This window comes from Prionailurus bengalensis, chromosome A3 (genome assembly GCF_016509475.1).
Source record: "Prionailurus bengalensis isolate Pbe53 chromosome A3, Fcat_Pben_1.1_paternal_pri, whole genome shotgun sequence".
Lineage (NCBI taxonomy): Eukaryota > Metazoa > Chordata > Mammalia > Carnivora > Felidae > Prionailurus > Prionailurus bengalensis.
Genome location: NC_057354.1, coordinates 90113907 through 90135805, shown reverse-complemented (window position 1 = coordinate 90135805; position 21899 = coordinate 90113907). Strand labels below are relative to the sequence as shown.

General features: G+C 36.0%; 1 protein-coding gene across 3 annotated transcripts in view; it reads right to left on the bottom strand.

The window, feature by feature from the left end:
• The window catches only part of ALMS1 (ALMS1 centrosome and basal body associated protein), a 221667-nt gene that overhangs the window by 22042 nt on the left and 177726 nt on the right, over positions 1-21899 (bottom strand). The window lies entirely within an intron of this gene.

The following is a 21899-nucleotide window of genomic DNA, read 5'->3' as shown; positions in this document are numbered from 1 at the left end:
TCTGTACAAAGAATTAAAAAATATCCTGGGTACACATGTAAAATCACCCTAAGGAAACCTGGGTTAAAGACATGGTAGGTAGCTCATAAAATAAGAAGTATAAATGGTCAATAAACACACACACAAAAATAAAAACTTAGTGGATGTAGTTAAAGAAATATAAACAAGAACAGGCCTGATTGGCAGATATTAATAAGAATGTTACTTGTAGGTATTGACCAAGCTATAGTTATTCACTACTGGTGAACAAATAATTGATTCAATATTTAAGGAGGACAATTTAGTAGTGTGGATTAAACACTTTTAATGCCCAGAAACTCCAAGTTTAGAAATGTATCTTGAGGAAATAGAAAAATTCATAAAGATATAAGAGGACTACTCATCAAAGTGCAGGTTATAATAAAGAAAAATTCAAAGCAATTTAAATACCTGCCATTAGGGAACTAATTAGACAAATACTATACTTATACAATGGAACTCATAAAGTCATTAAAATGACTACATGTCTGTTTATTAAAATAAAATAATTAAAAAATAAAATGATGTCTATGATATATTAAGTGTACAGCTTCAAAACAACATACATACTGTGATCTCAGTTTTTTGACTCTTGTTTCTATATATAAGCATGATTGTAAAAACTATAAAATATAAGAAATATTGGTTAATGTGTAATCAAACACTAATAAAGCTCTTGTTTTATTCTCTCATGGAGACCTCTTCTTTTGGTATTTAGCTACAGTAGAGCATGGGCCTAATGAAATATATCCAGGATCAGCAGTGGGTGTGTGAATCATAAAATATAAACCTGGAAGCTCATTTGTGAAAATGTTAAACATGACTCTTTCAGAATGATGAGACTTATGATTTCTAAGATCTTTATATTATCTGAATTCTTCATATTTAGTTACCTTTTTACCTTTATATTCCAAAGAAATAAAGAGATATCCTTTTGACAAGATATTTGGTAATAAGAGCAAGATATAAAGTGGTAGAAGCATCCACAGAAACTATCCTGATTGGCAAGTCCTCCACAGTCTACAATGAGGAAAAACATAAGCATGGTTCTAGTTGAGAGGAAGGAGCCTACAGAAAAGGAAGAAACTGAATATAGGAGACACAGAGAGACACTGAGAAAACAGATGAATGGATTTTAGAAAATATGATAGCACACTGACAGGCTTAATGAACCTCTTCTTCCATAACTGAAACACAAAAACAAAAAATGAAAAGAATATTCAGATCTAGGGAAAGGACTCAACTCATATCACACAATTGCAGAAGTAACGTCTATAGAAAAAACTGGGACTAAAATTAAGAAGCCATCACAAAGCTCTTCCTACACAAAGGATCATGCAAAAGGGTAAAAGGAAAGTCCATTACATTCAAAATACTGCACTGATCTCTCAGGGAAGGAACTGAGGCAGTAAGTTGCTCAGAAGAAAGAGAAAAAAGAGAAATATCCCAATTGGAGACATGCTTCTAGTGGAAAAAAAAAAATAGCACCTTCTGCCATAGCCAGAATGATTTACCAAATACCTTCTTCTGGCCAAGAAGTCAGAAAAAGGTATGGGAAATAATCTCCTCAGTCTAAATATCTTAGTTGCATTACTAACATTTACTAGAAAAAAATAAGGCCCAGCCATTTCACTGACCACATGACAATGCCATGAAAGCAGTCACCAGCTGACTCTAAAACAGTACAATAATAAAACCCCAAGGGCATGTCCTATAGAGCTAGATACTTTCCTTACTTCCATACTTGGTAAAGTGGCCACCAGTTTCCAACTTTTTTAACAATGGCAAAGAAAAGTGTCACCTACTATAGCTTTCCTGAGTCCTAGAATTATCTACTATCCCCTTGCTTTCCCAAACTCTGAGAGGCAAAAGAAACAAAAGCCATACATAATTAGTCTTCAAGTTCGTGTCCTGGGAAGAGGATTTGAAGCAATATCTTGCAAACCGGTAATAAAACAGTACAGAGATTTCAACCACATTCTTTGTGGGTACATTAATGGTTCCCACAGAACTGCTGACAAAGACAAGTAATAGGAAAACAAAAGACAAAGATATATGTAAATATTTTATAGCATGAAAGCAGAAGAAAGGGAAAGAGAAAGAACTAATTCTGCAAGGTTTACCCATTTCAGCCAATAAATAATTTGTGCTCTCACTCTAGACAAAATTAAAAAGAATATGGACCTAATGAAATAGATCCAAGATAAACTAAAATAATAGAAGGAGATTAAGAGGCAGCTGACAAAATTAACACAATTTGTCAATTAATGAGTATCTCCTTTGTGTTGGAGAACAAAAGACAGTCACTAAAGAAGAAAACCGAGGACAAAAATAACAGCATTAAACTACTACAATAGAAAACAGAAATTTTATAAAAAATTAAGAGAACTTAGCCAGTAGATTACAGATGGAAGAAGTCTTTTGAAATGAAAAACAGAAGACATGAATAGACATGAGCGATCACCTCACATCTGTCAGAATGGCTGAAGTCAACAACACAAGAAACAACAGGTATTGTCCAGGATGTGGAGAAAAAGAAACCTCTTGCACTGCTGGTGAGAATGCAAACTGGCACAGCCACTGTGGAAAACAGTAAAGAAGTTCCTCAGAAAGTTAAAAACAGAAATACCCTAGTAATTGTGCTATTGGGTTTTTACCCCCCAAATTATAAAAACACTAATTCAAAGGGATACATGCACCCCAATGTTTACAGCAGCATTATCTACAATAGCCAAATTATGGAAACAGCCCAGTGTCCATCAAATGATGAAAGGATAAAGATGTGGTGTATATATAAACACACAATGGAATATTACTCGGGCGCCTGGGTGCCTCAGTTGGTTAATGTTCGACTCTTGATTTCAGGTTATGATCTCACGGTTCGTGAGATCGAGCCCTGCACTGGGCTCTGTGTGAAGTCTGCTTGGGATTCTTTCTACCTCTCTCTCTGCCCCTCCCCCACTTGCACTCTCTCTCTCTCTCTCTCTCTCTAATAATAAACTTTTAAAGGGAATATTACTCAACCATAAAAAGAATGCAATCTTGCCATTTGCAATGATGTACATGGAGCTAGTAAGTATTATGCTAAATAAAATAAGTTAGTCAGAGAAAGACAAATGCCATATGGTATCACTCATACGTGGAAGTTAATTAACAAAACAAATGAGCAAAGGGAAAAAGAGAGGCAAACCAAGAAACGGACCCTTAACTATAGAGAACAAACTGATGGTTACCAGAGGGGAGGTGAGTGGGGGGATGGGTTAAATAGGTGATGGGGATTAAGGAGTGTACCGTGATGAGTACCAGGTGATGTACAGAAGTGCTGAGTCACAGGGTGCCTGGGTGGCTCAGTCAGGTAAGTGTCCCAACCCTGGGTTTTGGCTCAGGTCACGATCTCATGGTTCGTGAGTTTGAGGTCCGCACCAGGCTCGGCACTGCTGGTGTGGAGCCTGCTTGGGATTCTCTCTCTCCCTTTCTCTCTGTCCCTCCCCTGCTCACATCGCCCCCCTCCAATAAATAAATAAACTTAAAAAAAAAAGTGTTGAATCATTATACTGTACACCTGCAACTAATATTATATTGTATGTTAACTAACTAAAATTTAAATAAAAACTTAAAAAAAAAATATATATATATATATAAAGAAATATAACTCGGTACTAAAATGACAACCCAATTTAAAAATCTAATAGTCCTTTTAAAGATCTGAATAGACATATCTCTGAAGAAGATATACAAATGGCCAAAAGGTATATGAAAAGATGTTAATCAATAGTCATTAGGAAAATGCAAATTAAAACTACAATGGGATACCATTTCACATCCATTAGGATGATTATAATCAAAAGACAGACAATACCAAGTGTTGACAAGAATATAGAGAAATTGGAATATGATCCTGGTGGGAATGTAAAATGGTGCAGCCACTCAAAAGGTTAAACATGGTCCAGCAATTCTATTAGGTATATACCTAAGAAAAACGAAAACACAGTTCCACACAAACACTTGTATATTAATGCTTATAGCAGCATTTTTCATAATGGTCAAAAAGCAGAAACAACCTAAATGTCCATCAATTCATGAATAAACAAAATGTTTTGTATGTTTGTGGAATATTATTCACCTGTAAGAAGCAAGGGGTATTGATTCATGCTACAAAATGATGAACCATGAAAATACTATGTTAAGTGAAAGCCAGACACAAAAGGGCATATATTACATGATTCATTTGTATGAAATGTCCTGAAAAGGCAAATCCACAGAGACAGAAAGTAGATTAATGGCTGGAGAGTGGAAAGAGGTAAGAGAGGCTGAAAAATGACTGTTAATGGACATAGGGTTTCTTTTTGGTGTGACAAATATGTTCTGGATTTAGTGGCGATGGTTGTACAACCTTCTCTGAATATACCAAACACCGATGAATTATATATTTGAAAGAGTAAACTGCATGGGATGTGAATTTGATTAAAAAAAACTTTCAACAAAGCAGGAAAGAGTATTCAATGGAAAAAATACAGTCTCTTTAGCAAATGGAGCTGGGAGAACTGGGCAGCAACACGCAGAAGAATGAAACTGGGCCACCTTCTTAACACCGAACACAAAAATAAATTCAAAATGCATGAAAGACCTAAATGTGAGACAGGAAACCATCAAATCCTACAGAAGACAAGCAGTAACCTACCTCTTTGACTTCAGCTGCGGCAACTTCTTACTTGACGTCTCCCAAGGAAAAGGAAACAAAAGCAAATACGAACTATTGGGACCTCATCAAGATAAAAAGCTTCTGTACAGCAAAGGAAACAATCAACCAAACTAAAAGGCAACCGACAGAATGGGAGAAGATATTTGCAAATGACATATCAGATAAAGGGTTAGTATCCAAAATCTATAAAGAACTTACCAAACTCAACACCCGAAAAACAAATAATCCAGTGAAGAAATGGGCAGAAGACATGCACAGACACTTTTCCAAAGAAGATATCCAGATGGCAAACAGACACATGAAAAGATGCTCAACATCACTCATCATCAGGGAAATACAAATCAAAACTGCAATGAAATACCACCTCACACCTGTGAGAATGGCTAAAATTAACAATTCAGGAAACAACAGATGTTGGCCAGGATGTGGGAAAAGGGGAACCCTCATGCACTGTTGGTGGGAATGCAAACTGGTACAGCCACTCTGGAAAACAGTGTGGAGGTTCCTAAAAAAATTAAAAGTAGAACTACCTTACAACCCAGCAACTGTACTACTAGCTATTTATTCAAAGGAGTGCTGATTTGAAGGGGCACATACACCCCAATGTTTACAGCAGTGCTATCAACAATAGCCAAATTATGGAAAGAGCCCAAACGTCCATTAACTGATGAAGGGATTAAGAATATGTAATATACACACAATGTATACATATACATACAATGGAATACTACTTGGTGACAAAAAAGAATGAAATCTTGCCATATGCAACAACGTGGATGGAACTGGAGGGTATTATACTAAGCAAAGTAAGTCAGAGAAAGACAGGTATCATATGATTTTACTCATAGGTGGAATTTGAGAAATTCAACAGATGAACACAGGGGAAGGGAAGGAAAAATAAGATAAAAACAGACAGGGAGGCAAACTATAAGAGGCTCTTAAATACAGAGAATGAACTGAGGGTTGCTGGAGGTGGGTGAGGGAGTGGGTTAAATGAGTAATAGGCAGTAAGGAGGGAACTTTTTGGGATGAGCACAGGGTGTCCTATGTGAGAGATGAATCACTGGGTTTTACTCCTATATATTATAACTTGAATACAAATAAAAAAATAAAATAAAAAAATCAGGAGACACTAACCAATACTGAGACATACCCTGGGAAAGTAAACTAAATTAAAAAAAAAATGATAGGAATCCAGGACCTCACAGGAAAAATATATCAGGGTTGCCTCTGACACAGAAACATTAAATGCTTGTGCCCCGAAAAAGGGGAGTAAAATTGACAGATTTTGAATTAAGGATTATTATCCAAAAGTTTTATATCCAACCAAGTTGTCTGTTCTTTTTTTAAATTTTTTTTTCAACGTTTTTATTTATTTTTGGGACAGAGAGAGACAGAGCATGAACGGGGGAGGGGCAGAGAGAGAGGGAGACTCAGAATCGGAAACAGGCTCCAGGCTCTGAGCCATCAGCACAGAGCCCAACGCGGGGCTCGAACTCACGGACCGCGAGATCGTGACCTGGCTGAAGTCGGACACTTAACCGACTGCGCCACCCAGGCGCCCCCCAAGTTGTCTGTTCTTACATAAAGAGATAGTCTCAAATTTGTAAGAACTGAAGAGATGCTCAGTCCTGAACAACTGTTTAAAAATCTAGCCTAACAACAGAACAATTTAAACTAACAAACTCATAAACAGTTCTATGAAAAGATTCATGGTAAATGCTGATCCTGTGTTTAAAAACATAACTAATATAACATGGTGATTTTGCTTACAATATGGAAGTTGTATGTTACAATTCTTAAAAATAAAGCTGGTCAACAGAGTAGTTAATATTACCATAATGAACTGAGACAAAATTCACAAAATACAATATTGGCAAGTTGGGGGAAGTATGTGTGTGTGTGTGTGAGTGCAGGTGGGGAGAAACTAGACAAGTACAACCAATTGTTTAATTTTTCATATGATGGAGTCAACAGATACTATTTCATACCTGAGAGTGATGAGAGTGGTTTCAGCAGAGTATTTAATGAGATTACATGGCTGCTAAGTTGTCAGAAAAACAATTCAACTCAAAGAAAATCATACAGCAATGAATAAAAAAGACTGGAAACAGCAGGAAATCCTTAAAAATGATAAAATACCCTGAAAAACCAAAATAATTTTGAAAAAGAAGAACAAAGTTGAAGGACTCACACTTCTTGATTTCAAAACATACTACAGTACTACAGTTAGTACTGGCAAAAAAGCAGACAACTAGATCAGTGGACTAGAATAGAGGGCCTAGAAATAAACCCTTGATCTATCCTCAAAGGATCTTTGACTCTTGATAAAATGCCAAGACTACTCAAAGGGGAAATTTCTCTTCAACAAATGGCGCTGGCACAACTAGATATTTACTTGCAAAGAATGAAGTTGAGCCTTACTTTACATCATCCAAATTAACTCAAAATGGAGTGAAGGCCTAAACATAAGACCTAAAACCATAAAACTCTTACAAGAACACATAGGGGAAAAGTTTCATGGCACTGGACTTGGTAATGATTTCTTGGATATGTCAGCCAAAAAAAAGACAAAAAAAAAAAAAAGACAACAGGGACTGCATCAGTATTAGATACATCTGTGCATCAAAGGACACAATCAATAGAGTGAAAAGGCAACCCACTGACTGGTAGAAAAACTTATAAATTATATATTTGATAAGGGGTTAATATATTTGATAAAGAACTACAACTCAATGACAACATTTTTTTAACCTGTTTCAAGAATGGGCAAAGGACTTGAATAGACATTTCTCCAACAATGATATAATAATGGCCAATAAGCATATGAAAAGATGCCCAATATCACTAATCGTCACAGAAATGCAAATCAAAAACACAATGAAATACCACTACATACTTACTTGGATGGCTACTAAACAACAACAAAAACATAAGTGTTGGCAAGGATATGGAGAAACTGAAACTACTGCACATTGTTGGTGGGACTATAAAATGGTACAGCTGCTACAAAAAAGTATGGGGGTTCCTCAAAAAATTAAAAATAGAATTACCATATAATCCAGCCATTCCACTTGCAGACATATATCCAAAAGAATTGGAAACAAGGTCTTGAAGGCCTATTTGCACAACCATGTTCACAGGAGCATTATTCACAATAATCAAGAAGTGGAAGCAACGTAAAGGTCCATTGAGGGATGAATGGATAAACCAAAAGTGGAATATTATTGGAATGGAATATTATTCAGCCTTAAAAAGAAAATCATGTCATACAGTACAACACAGATGACCCTTGAAGACATTGTGCTGAGTAAAATAAGCCTGTTACTAAAAGATGAATAATGTATGATTCCACTTATATGAAACTATCTAAAATCAAGTAGAACAAGGGGCTCAGGGAAACAGGGAATTGTTGGGTTTAATGGGTATAGAGTTTCTGTATCATAAGATGAAAAGTTCTAGAAACTATTTCACAACATTGCGAATATACTTAACAGTACAGAACCTTACATTTAAAAATGGTTAAGATGATAAAATTTTGGTCATGTTTCTTTTTTTCACCACATAAAAAGTTCACTTGCCTCAGTCTGAAATGGAATTTTGTATAATAAACTTTTACTTAATAAATTTATCAGAACAAGAAAAAATAGTAATAAAATTTAAACCAAACATATTTGTTGTAACTTCAGAGTTAGGTAGAATAAATTCACTCCAAAAGAAAAACACTCAAATTCAGTGGGGAGAAAAAAGTTAAATGCAACTAGATGCTACTTACACTTGAGCAAAGTGACCCAGTAAAGCTAAAAATAGAAGGATGGGCAAAGAGAAACTGTGCAAATATAAAGTTCTAAAAATTGCATTGGATGAAGTAGAATCAAAGACAAACATATTAAAAATGGAAAATAAAACTTACTTTGAATGCTGTATGGTACAATTCACAGTGAATAAAAACGTATCATGAATGTTTATGTGCCAGACATAAGATAAACATCTACATGTAAACCTTTAATTACCACAAAGATAAATCAACCTTCGAATATGTTCTTTTAACTTATTTTCCATTTCCCATTTATTTGCCATCAATATTTTAACCTTATGTGTTTATGCAACTCTTGTGCATGACAATACCATAGTTTTTTTTTTTAAAGTAAGCTCTACACCCAATGTGGGCCTTGAACTCAAGATCCCAAGATCAAGATCATGTTGTGCCAAATGAGTCAGCTAGGCACTTCTATATACTCTTTGAAGTGCTTAACAGACCAAGGAAACCAACATTTGGAAAGAATCTAATCAATAAAGGTGAATTACTAGATATAATTAAAATGTCATAATCTATATGGAGACTCCACCTCCTTTGTAACACCCTTGGAGTACTTGTTCATACATTAAGCCACAAAGAAAATCTGTATATATCCTTAAAACAGAAATAGAACTGAGTACAATCTCTGATCATAATACATTAAAATTATAAGTTCATATGTAGTGATAATAAAGTCAATCTTACAAAAATACAAAAAAAAAAAAAAATTATCCCCTAAACTTTTCTCTTGGTTGAAACGGCAAATCCAAAGGTATAATTACAGAACATCTAGAAAGTACTACTAATAAAAATACCACAAATATAAATCTAATAAAAATACCACAAATCTACTGGATGTGTATACCTCATTTCCACTTGGGGATCTAAAGAGTTGAATAAAGCAGCCCTCCCATCCTTATAACACCACCACCAAAAGTATATCAAGTTTAAGTTCATGACTTTTCTTGAAGCCATTAGAAAGTTGAGGTCAGGTCAATGTTAGCCCAAAATCTAAAGAGCAAATGTTGTCTGCAGGGAGATATGAAACATGAGCACCAGATCATCTGGAGGAGATACCACTGGAAAGCCTCAAGAAGGATGGAGACTGGATTAAGTGGTAGAGGCCAAGTATAAACTGGTAAGAGTGTGAAGCCCTTGAGGGCTACAGAAATTGGAGAACTCCACACCTTCTTGCTGCTATTTCTCCACAAACTCCACCAGAAAAAAGACTGAAGAGTTTTATGGAAGTGTCTATTACAGTGCAGACCCAGGAAAAAGGAATAGTAGCTGTTGTGGGAAGGGTTCAAAACTCTACCTTGGAGGGATGTCAGCAAATTAGTAGAAAAAGGACCTCCAGGGACCTGTCCCTTCCCTAGAAATACCAAAACAAACAAACACAAACAAACAAAAACCTGGCAAGAACTGTCAAAAAATCAACCTCATCAAGTGTGGAAGAGAGTCAAAGGTTTACGGCAACTAAGTGAAAACTTAAGTAGGAGCAAAGCCACCTAAACAAGGTAGGAGAGCTTTGAGGTTTTTAATTTACCCTTCTCTGGCAGTTGCCTGCATTAACATTGTAGGTATTTGCTTCCACAGGAAGCACAGAGTAGTATCTTGTTCCCAAGGAATTGTTTCTTTTTTTTTTTTTAATTTTTTTTTCAACGTTTATTTATTTCTGGGACAGAGAGAGACAGAGCATGAACGGGGGAGGGGCAGAGAGAGAGGGAGACACAGAATCGGAAACAGGCTCCAGGTTCTGAGCCATCAGCCCAGAGCCTAACGCGGGGCTCGAACTCTCGGACCGCGAGATCGTGACCTGGCTGAAGTCGGACGCTTAACCGACTGCGCCACCCAGGAGCCCCCCAAGGAATTGTTTCATTGAACCTCCCTAAGTATTCTCTGAAGAACTGACACAAGGGGCCTATCTTGTTTCACTAAACATGGAACTCTCTTAGGGCATTTCAGAGGATGGAATTTCCTTGAAAACATTGAAAGCTAGATGCAAAAACAAAAACAAAGAAAACAGCTGGTTGAAACACTAGGCAAATGGAAAGCCAGGGAAAAAAACAGTGAGAATTTTGGGGAAATGGGGCTTTGAAAATCTCCAATGTACCTCAGGGGAACTAGAAAGCTCATGCACAGGGCAGGACACATGTTCAGAAAAGACCCAAGAAGACCATAATGTTCCATAACTGGCTGATCTGTAGGTTCAGTGCAAGCTAGAAATTTGCTAAGGTAGAGTTGTAAATAGCCTACCTAAGCACTGGCTTCCCTAATACACAAAAAAATCTACAAGGAACTAGGTAATTTTTTCCCCTTTCCTTTCCTTCTTTCTTTCTTTTTGCTTTCTCTTTTTTGGTTCCAGGCACTTAAGGCAATCAGTCAAACAACTAGCTTACTAATGAGCTAAAGAAAGAGAGACACCAGAGACCAGAAACACAGTCTGTACAAAAATAGTTTAGAAAAATCACTAAACATACCAACAATTTTAAACCACAATAAGCAGTAACAACAAAATCCTAGGGAAGGGGGAGAATAATCTGATTTCCAAAGTCAACATATTGTGATATTCAAAATGTCTAACTTCGAAGAAGAAATTACAAGGCATCCAAACAAACAAGAAAATGTGGGGCACTTAAAGGAAAAAGAAAATGGAGACTTTAAATCAACTGTCCTAAATATGCTTGAAGGGCATATGGACAAATAAACAATGAGAATGATGTCTCACCAAATACAGACTATCAATAAATAAAAATAAAAAGGAAACAAATAGAAAATTATGAAGCTGAAAAGTAAAGTAACTAAAAAATTCACAGCAGATTTGATGAAATCTGTGAACCTGAAGACAGCATAAATGAAATTATCCAGTCTGAGGGACAAAAAGGAAACAGAACAAAGAAAATGGACAGAGTCTCAGAGACTTATAGGACACCATCAAGCTTACAACATATGCATGGTGGGAGTGTCAAAAGAAGAGAGAAAGAGTCAGAAAAAATATTTGAAGAAATAATGGTTGCAAACTTCTCAAAGTTGATTAAAGACACGAATCTAAAATTGAAGAAGTTCAGGGGCGCCTGGGTGGCGCAGTCGGTTAAGTGTCCGACTTCAGCCAGGTCACGATCTCGCGGTTTGTGAGTTCGAGCCCCGCGTCAGGCTCTGGGCTGATGGCTCAGAGCCTGGAGCCTGTTTCTGATTCTGTGTCTCCCTCTCTCTCTGCCCCTGCCCCGTTCATGCTCTGTCTCTCTCTGTCCCAAAAATAAATAAACGTTGAAAAAAAAATAAATAAAATAAAATTGAAGAAGTTCAATGAACTCCTAGTAAAACAAGTTCCACACCAAGACACACAATAACCAAACTGTTAACTGACAAAGATAAAGGCAGAATCTTGAAGCAGTAAGAATGAAGAGACTCAGAACGTACAAAGGATCATCAGTAAGATTAACTGCCAATTTCTCATAAGAAATGATGGAGGCCAACAGGCAGTAGGATGGTATTTAAAGTGATGTGAAAAACTGAAAAAAAAAAAGAAATCTGTATCTGGCAAAATTATCTTTCAAGAATGAAGGTGAAATTAAGACATTCCCAGATAAACAAAAGTTGAAAGAATTCATAACTGGATGTCTTTCTCTACAAGAAATGCTACAGGGACTCCTTCAGCATGAAAGAACACGAGCAACAAGTGAAGCCATGTGAAGAAATAAATAAAACCATATGAAGCCATATGAAGAAATAACACTGGTAAATGTAAATATATAGGTAAATATAAAAGTCAGTAATATATTTCTGGTTTTAACTTCTCTTTCTCTTCCTGTAAGATTTAAAAGACATGTATAAAGATAATTAAAAATCTATGTTAATGGTCACAGAAAGTATAAAGATGTAATATGTGACTATAAACAAAAGAATGAGAGGCAGAGAGGTACAGAAGCAGAGCTTTGTATATTACTGGGGCTAGATTGGCATCATTTCATATGTGTTGTTATATGTATAAGAGTTAACTGTAATCCCCCAAAAATAACTAAAAAATATAAAAGAGAGGAAATGAGATGGGAATCAAAACGGTTCGTTATAGGTTGATTATAGGAAATCAATTAAATACAAAAGAAGGCAGTGATAGAGGAACTGAAAAAGAAAAACTGTTAGACATAAAGAAATGGCAAAATTGTCTAAGTTAAGTCCTTTCCTTTCAGTAATTGCTTTAAATGTAAATAGATTAAACACTCATTCAAAGGTAGAGATGGCAGAATGAATTTTAAAAAATCATAATCCACTTATATGTTGTCTAAAAAAGACTTCATTCATTCCTTTTTAAATCTAAGGCTAATTTAATTTTTTAAAAATGTTTATTTATTTTTGAGGGGGGTTCAGATACAGGCAGAGAGAGAGGGAGACACAGAATCCGAAGCAGGCTCCAGGCTCTGAGCTGTCAGCACAGAGCCCGACACGAGGCTCGAACTCATAAACTGCGAGATCATGACCTGAACCGAAGTTGGATGCTTAACCGACTGAGCCATACAAGGCACCCCAATCTAAGGCAAATTTAATAAGATCATACAAACACCTGCACTGAGGCTGTTTTCTTATACAGTTGACCCCTGAACACAGGAAAAAGGGGTGCTGACCCCTAGAGGTGGTAGAAAATCCATGTGTAACTTTGACTCCCCTCAAAATTAACTGCTGACCCAGAAGCCTTATAACATAAATAGTTGATTAACACATATTTTGTATGTTATACATATTACACACTACCTTCTTATAACAAAGTAAGCTAGAGAAAAGAAAATATTTTGTTAAAGAAGCTTTCCCTTTTCATAAATTTTTCTTAATGTTTATTTATTTTTGAGAGAGGGAGAGCATGAGCAGGGGAAGGGCAGAGAGAAAGGGGGACCAGAGGATCCAAAGCAGGCTGCTGACAGCAGACAGCCCAATGTGGGGCTCAAACTCACAAACTGCGAGATCATGACTTGAGCTGAAGCCAGACACTTAACTGACTGAGCCACCCAGGTGCCCAGAGAAGAAAATATTATTAAGAAAATCATAAGAGCCCCTCAGTGGCTCAGTTGGTTAAGCATCTGACTCTTGATTTCAGCTCAGGTCAGGATCTCACAGTTGTGAGATTGAGCGCCACATCAGGCTCTGTTCTGGCTCTGAGCCTGCTTGAGATTCACTCCCCCACCCCCCATTCTGTCCCTTCCCAGTGCGTGTGCATACACATGCTTGCTCTCTCTAAAACAAACAAACAAATGTTAAAAAATAAAAATATTTCTAAAAACTCATTAAGAGAATATAGTACTGTATTCATCAAATCTGCATATAAGTAGATATTTCACACCTATGTTGCTCACATTCTTATTGTTCAAGGCTCAAGTGTAATTTAAAATAACATGAAGACACAGAGTGGAATTGATGCTTTGGCCCATTTCAATTAGATTCAGTGTCATATATTCAAGAACAGGATTTGTTGTTGCTGCCACTCTAGTTCCTTTCATCAGAAGGGGTCAGATATGCACATTGTTCTGGTAATACACCCTACAATTCCAGACCATTGCTTCCAGAACTCATGTAGACAGGGATTTTATCTGAGAAAGAAATCCATGCTCAGGAAAGGCTGACCCCAATCCTATCCTTATTACAAAGTCCATCCTGGCAAATGTCCACTTATTATTTTCAGTGTGTGGCACCTGGTATTGGAAATGTTATTGGTGCCATACTGTTTTTACCAGATGTTATTAATGGAATGAAATCATTCTGCTCTGGTCTCCTCCACAGCACTCACCAGAGAAGGACAGGGTCTTCAACCAACCCCACAGAAAGATATAGAGCCCAAACTGCCATCCCCTCACTGTCCCCCATTCCGCACTCCATTTTGAAAGACACTGACTTTAGATCCAAAAACACAGTAAAAGGATGAAAAAAGAAAGAAAGAGAGAGAGAGAGAAAGAGAGAGAGAGAGAGAGAGAGAGAGAGAGAGAGAGAGAGAGAAAGGAAGGAAGGAAGGAAGGAAGGAAGGAAGAAAAAGGATGGGAAAGATATTCCACACAAACAGTAGCAATGAAAAGAAAGCTGGGTAGCTCTACTATTATCAAACAAAAGAGAATTTGAATTAAAAATTATTATAAGACATAAAGAAGGGGATTATTTACTGATAAGACAGTCAACTCATGAAGAAGTATAACAATTAGGAACATATGCATACCCGATAACAGAGCTTCAAAATATATGAAGCAAAAATGGACAGAACTGAATGGAGAAACAGTTCCACATTAATAGTTGCAGACTTCAATACACGACTTCCAATATGATAGAAATACTAGATAAAAGACCAGTAAGAAAACAGAGGACTTGAATAACACTATAAACCAAATAGACTTAATAGACATAAGCAGAACACTCTAAACAACAGCATAATTCTCAAGTGCACATGAAAATTCTTCACAAGAGATTATATAACACGGTAAAAAAACAAGTCATTATAAATTTAAAAGGACTCAAACACTTTGAATTATATATCCAAATATATTCTTTGACCACAATGGAATGAAACTAGAAATAATAAAAGAAATTTGGAAAATAAACAAAAATGTGGCAATTAAACAAACTATTAATAGTTAAAAAAGAAATTACAAGGAAAATTAGAAAATACTTTAAGATGAATGAAAATGAAAACACATACAAAAACTTTGGAATGCAGCGAAGGCAGAGTTTAGAAAAAAATTTATATCTGCAAAAGCAGGGCTCAGAGGAAATTTATAGTGGTAAATACCTATATTAAAAAAGAATAATAAGAGTGCACCTGGGTGGCTCACTCGGTTAAATGTCTGACCTCAGCCCAGGTCATGATCTCACGGTTTGTGAGTTAGAGCCCCACGGCGGGCTCTGTGCTGACAGCTCAGAGCCTGGAGCCTGCTTCCAATTCTGTGTCTCCCTTTCTCTCTGCCCCTCCCCTGTGCCCCCCCCCCCTCTCAAAAATAAATAAACATTAAAAAAAAAAAGAATAGGGGCACCTGGGTAGCTCAGTTGGTTAAGTGTCCAATTTCAGCTCAGGTCATGACCTCGCAGTTCATGAGATCCAGCCCCAAGTAGGGCTCTGTGCTGACACCTTGGAGTCTGGAGCCTGCTTCAGATTCTGTGTCTCCTTCTCTTTCTCTGCCCCTCCCACCTCGTGCTCTGTCTCTCTCTGTCTCTGTCTCTCAAAAATGAATAAGCATAAAAAATTTTTTTTTCATTTTTTTCTTCCCAGTTTTTAAAAAATTTTTAAATTAAAAAAAATTTTTGTTTATTTTTCAGAGAGAGACAGTGCGAGTGAGTGGGGAAGGGGCAGAGAGCAAGGGAGACACAGAATCCCAAGCAGGCTCCAGGCTCTGAGCTGTCAGCACAGAGCCTGATGCGGGGCTCGAACTCATGAACTGTGAGATCAGAACCTAAGCCAGAGCCGGACACTTAACTGACTGAGTCACCCACGTGCCCCTCCTTCCCAGTTTTTATTTAAATTCCGGTTAGTTAACAGACAGTGTAAAATTAGTTTCAGGTGTAGGATTTAGTGACTCATCACTTACACAGAATAATAACTTAAAATCAATAACTTTAAACTGTAAGGAATTAGGGGTAAAAAAAGAGCAAACTAAAACCAAAGCAAGCAGAAGTAAATAATAAAGATTAGAGTGAAGATAAACAGAGTAGTGACTAGAAAAACAAAGAGATGAATTAATTCTTATAAACACACAAACTATAAAACAATGACTCAAGAAGAAATAGAAAATCTGAGTAGAGTTACAGTAAAAAGACTGAATCAGTAATAAACTTTTCCCCCAAAGAAAAACCCATGACTAGTGGCTTCACTGATGAATTCTACCAAACATTTAAAGAAAGTATCAATCATTAACACCAATTCTTCTCAAACTCATCCAAAAAAATCAAAGAGGATGGACAATGTCCTAACTCATTCTATGAAGCCAGTATTATCCTGATACCACAGGCAGACAAAGAAAGGTATTAAAAAAAGATAGATCAATATCCTTTACAGAGATGCAAAAGACCTTTTCAAAATTCTAGCAAAGTGAATCTAGCAGCATATGAAAAGAATTATGTATCAAGACTAAGGAATATTTAAGGATTTATCCCAGGAATGCAAGGTTGGTTCAATACATGATTATCAATCTATACCATATTAACAGAATAAAAGAAAAAAAAAAGACCCAGATGATCATCCCAATAAATGCTAATGCATCTGGCAAAAAACACAACACTTTCATGGTAAAGATACTCATCAAGAAAGAAAGGGAACTTCCTTAACACGATAAAAGTCATGTATGAAAACTCAAGCTCACATCATTCTCAATGGTGAAAGACTAAATGTTTTCCTTCTAAGAACATGAACAAGACACTTTTGCCACTTCTGTTTGACACTGTTGATCTGGAAGTTCTAGCCAGAAAGTATATAAAGGGCACCCAAATTGGAAAGGAGGAAGTAAGACTATTTCTATTCACAGATGACATGATCTTATATGTAGAAAATCCTAAGGAATCCACAAGAAAACTGTTAAGAGTTAACAAATAAATTCAGTAAAGTTATAGAGTACAAAACCAATATACAAAAATTAGGTGTGTATCTCTACACTAGCAATAAACAATGCAAACATGAAATTAAGAAAACAATTACATAACATCAAAAAGAAAAACTTACACAAATTGATATGGAATTTCAAGGGACCTTGAATAGCCAGAACAGTCTTGAAAAAAAAGAATAAATTGGAGGTTCTATACTTGTTTTCAAAATTTATTACAAAGATACAACAAACCAAAACTAGTGTGGGACTGGCATAAAGAAGGACATAAAGACCAGCAGAATAGAATAGAATAGAATAGAATAGAATAGAATAGAATAGAATAGAATAGAATAGAATAGGACTAGACTAGACTAGACTAGACTAGACTAGACTAGAATAGAGAGCCTGAAATAAACCCTCATATATATATTGTCAACTGATTTTTGTCAAGGGTGCCAAGACCATTCAATGGAGAAAAGACAGTCTTTTTTCAACAAATGGTGCTGGGACTAGATATCCACATAGAAAAGAATGAACTTGGAGCCTTACTTTGCACCATATACAAAAACTTAGATCAAAAGTCTTAAACATGAGACCTAAAACCATAAAACTCTTAGAAGAAAATAGGAGAAAACCTTAAAGACATTGCATTTGGCAATGATTTCCTGGATATGACACCAAAAGCAAAAAACAGATAAACTGGATTACATCTAAATTAAAAATCTGTGCCTCTGAGGACAAAATCAACAGAATGAAAAGGCAACCCATGGAATCAGAAAGAATATTGAAAATTAAGTAGAAGAGGTTAATATCCAGAACATATAAAGAAATCCTACAAATGAACAACAAAAAACTTGATTAAGAAACAGGCAAAGGACTTGAATAGATATTTCTCCAGAGATCACATACAAATAACTAATAAGCAAATAAAGATGTTCAATATCACTAATCATTAGGGAACTACAAATCAAAGCACAATGACATACCACTTCACACTCATTAGGATAACTATTTTTATTAAAAAAACAAAACAAAACAAAACAGGGGTTGGCAAGGATGTGGAGAAACTGGAACCCCTGTGCACTTGGTGGTGGAACTAAAAATGGTATAGAAAACAGCATGGCAGCTCCTCAAATAATTAAAAATAGAATTACCACATGATTCTGCCTTCTACTTCTGGTTTTATTACCTCCCCCGCCAATTGAAAGCAGGTTCTTGAAGAGATATTTGTACACCTATATCCACAGCAAAATTATTCACAATAGTCAAAAGAAAGAGTAACCCAAGCGTCTATTAGCAGATGAATGGATAAGTAAAATGTGCTATATACATACAATGGAATATCATTCACCCTTAAAAAATAAGAAAATCATGTTACATGCTACAACATGGATGAACCTTAAGGATATTTTGCTAAATGAAATCAGCCTATTACTAAAAGACAAATGATACATGATTCTACTTATATGAGGTACCTAGAGTAGTCAAATTTATAGAGATAGAAAGTAGACTGGTAGTTGCTAGAGGCTGAGCATCAAGTGGAATGAGGAGTTGGTTGAGTGGGTATAGAATTTCAGGTTTGCAGGATGACAAGAGTTCCTAAGATGGATAATAGTGATGTCTACACAATGATATGAATGCACCAAGCTGCACATTTAACAATGGGTAAGATGAAAAATTTTGTTATATGGATTTTACCACACTTAAGAATAAAAAAAAAGAGAGAACAAGAAAATCAAATAAATACAGCAGTGTTGATGCATAGGGGCACTTTTACCCCAATGTTTATAGCAGCACTTTCAACAATAACCAAATAATGGAAAGAGCCTAAATGTCCATCAACTGATGAATGGATAAAGAAGTTGTGGTTCATATATACAATGGAATACTACTTGGCAATGAGAAAGAATGTAATATGGCCTTGTGTAGCAACATGGAACTGGAGAGTGTTATGCTAAGTGAAATAAGTCATACAGAGAAAGACAGATACCATAAGTTTTCACTCTCATGTGGATCCTGAGAAACTTAACAGAAGACCATGGGGGAGGAGAAGGAGGAAAAAAAAAGTTAGAGAGGGAGGGAGGCAAACCATAAGAGACTATAAAAACTGAGAATAAACTGTGGGTTGAAGGGGGGTGGGAGGGAGGGGAAAGTGGGTGATGGGCATTGAGGAGGGCACCTGTTGGGACTTCATATTTAAAAAAAAAAAAAAGAAAACCAAGAATAAATTTAACTAAGAAGGTCTAAGACTTGTAAAATGAAAGCTACAAAACATTCCTGGAAGAAATTAAAAACCTAAATAAATTGAAAGACATTCCGTGTTCACAGCCTGAAGACTTAATATTAAGATTGCAATAAACTCCAAACCAATCTGTAGATTTAATGCAATTAATATCAAAATCCCAGTGACCTTTTTGGCAGAAATGGAAAAGCTGATCCTAAAATTCATATTCAAATACAAGGGGCCTGAATAGCGAAGTAGTCTTGAAAAAGAACAAAATTGGAAAACTCATGCTTCTCAATTTTAAAACTCACTACAGCTAGAGTAATCAAAAATACTGCAGTAATGGAGTATGACTAGGCATGTAGATCTAAGGAATGCAATTGAAGGCCCAGAAATAAACCTTCACATCTACTGTCAGTTGATTTTTGACAAAAGTGTCAAGACCATTCAATGGGGAAAGAATAGTCTCTTCAAAGACTGGTACTAGGACAACTGGGTATCCACGTGGAAAAGAATGACGTTTCACCCTTACCTTATATTACATACAAATATTAACCCAATATATATCAAATAGGTAAATGAAAGAATAGTATAAAATTCTTAAAAGAATATAGGGACAAGACTGGATTTGGCAGTGGTTTCTTAGATAGGATACCAAAAACACAAGCAACAAAAGAAAAAAATAGACTTCATCAAAAGTAAACTATTGTGCATCAAAGGATGGTAATAAGCGAGTGAAAAGACAATCCGGCGGGGGTGGGGGGGGGAGCAAATATTTACAAATTACACACCCAGTAAGAATCTACAATCCAGAATAAATAAAGAACTCTTGTAATTCAAAATAACAAACAACTTAATTACAAGTGGGCAAAAACCTGAATAGACATTTCTCAAAAGAAGATATATATATGTACACACACACACACACACACACACACACACACATGGCCAACAAGCACAGGAAAAGATGCTTACTGTCATTAGGAAAGGGGAAAGCAAATCAAAACCACAATCAAAATGACAATGAGTATGAGATACCCTTCACACCTACTAGCATGGCAAGAAAAACCCAAACAGACAAACCATAAAACAAGGTAAATACAAAGTGCTGGTCAATGTGGAGAGAATGGGGCGCTCAGACATTGCTGGTGGGAATATAAATGGTATATCCATTGTGGAAAACAGTTTGGTGGTTACTCAATAAGCTAAACACAGAATTATCATATGACCTAGAACTTCCACTCCTAAGTATATAACCAAAAGAACTGTACACAGTGTTCAAATAAAAACTTGTGTACAGATGTTCATATCTGCTCCTTTTACAGTAGCCAAAAGATGGAAACAACCTAAATGTCCACAAACAGATGAATAAATAAAATATAGTATATACATGCAATGGAATATTATTGACCCATATAAAGCAATAAAGTACTGATACATGCTAGGGCATGGATGAACCTCAAAAATATGTTAAAGTGACAGATGTCTGACTTGGTCACATCTGTATGATTCCATTTATATGAAATACACAGAACAGGCAACAAAGGCAGAAAGTAGCTTCATGGTTGTCAGGGGCTGGTGGGAGGGGGAATAGAGAGCGACTGCTTAATGGTTAGGAAGTTTCTACTGGAGTGATGAAAAAGTACGCAAACTGGATAGTGGTGATATGTAAAACACTGTGAATATACTCAGTGCCATTAGACTGTACACTTTAAGATGGTTAAAACTATAAACTTTATGCGTGTAAAGTGTATGGATTTTGCCACACACACACACACACACACACACACGCACACACACACACCCTCTACTGAGATCTTTTTTCCCTATCTCCTCCATGGAACAAAAAGCCTTAATCTGTTATCATTCCCAATTCTTCTCCTACTTTAAAAAGTCATATTGTTCTATTTATACATGTAATCACTATCATTTAATACCTACCAAAAACTCAATTATGAGAAATAATATTTATGAATTGTCTCAATGTCTTGTGTCTCCTTGCCTCTAGACTAGTGCTCTCTTAAGTTTTTTTGATCATGCAGTCCTACTGATAAAATATTTTTGAGCACAAATTACCAAAGTAGATATTTATTTATGTTATAAATTATGGCTCTATTCATATATTATAAAACATATACAGAAATATAAATTTTAAAAGGCTGAGAAAAATAAATATCTATCTTTTTTTTTTTTTTGTCTGTACTCCAGTGCCCCATTCTGTAAGCATCCCTCTTTGGAGAACACTCCTCTAGATACCCTAAATTTTATTCTTGGGTTAAAGTATTAGTCTGCATTTGCTGCCCCCTTGAAGTCTGCCTTTACTGAAACTCCCTAACATAAGGTCATATTAATCTTATGGGTGTTGTTACCGAATTCCTTGTAAGGATGCTGTTGAGGACTCTTACATACACTGTGGTGCCTTCTTTATGAGAATAGACGAGAGAAATTTCTCTTAGGTCTCAGTATCAGAAATATTTATAATGCTTTTGAAAACCTAGTTTTTATATTATAGACTTATGTAATTGATCACAAAGTTGTAGCAACACCACATGCTAGAAAACATAGAGCAAAATTTGTGGCTCACTTCTAGCAACCATATCCACAAGGTGT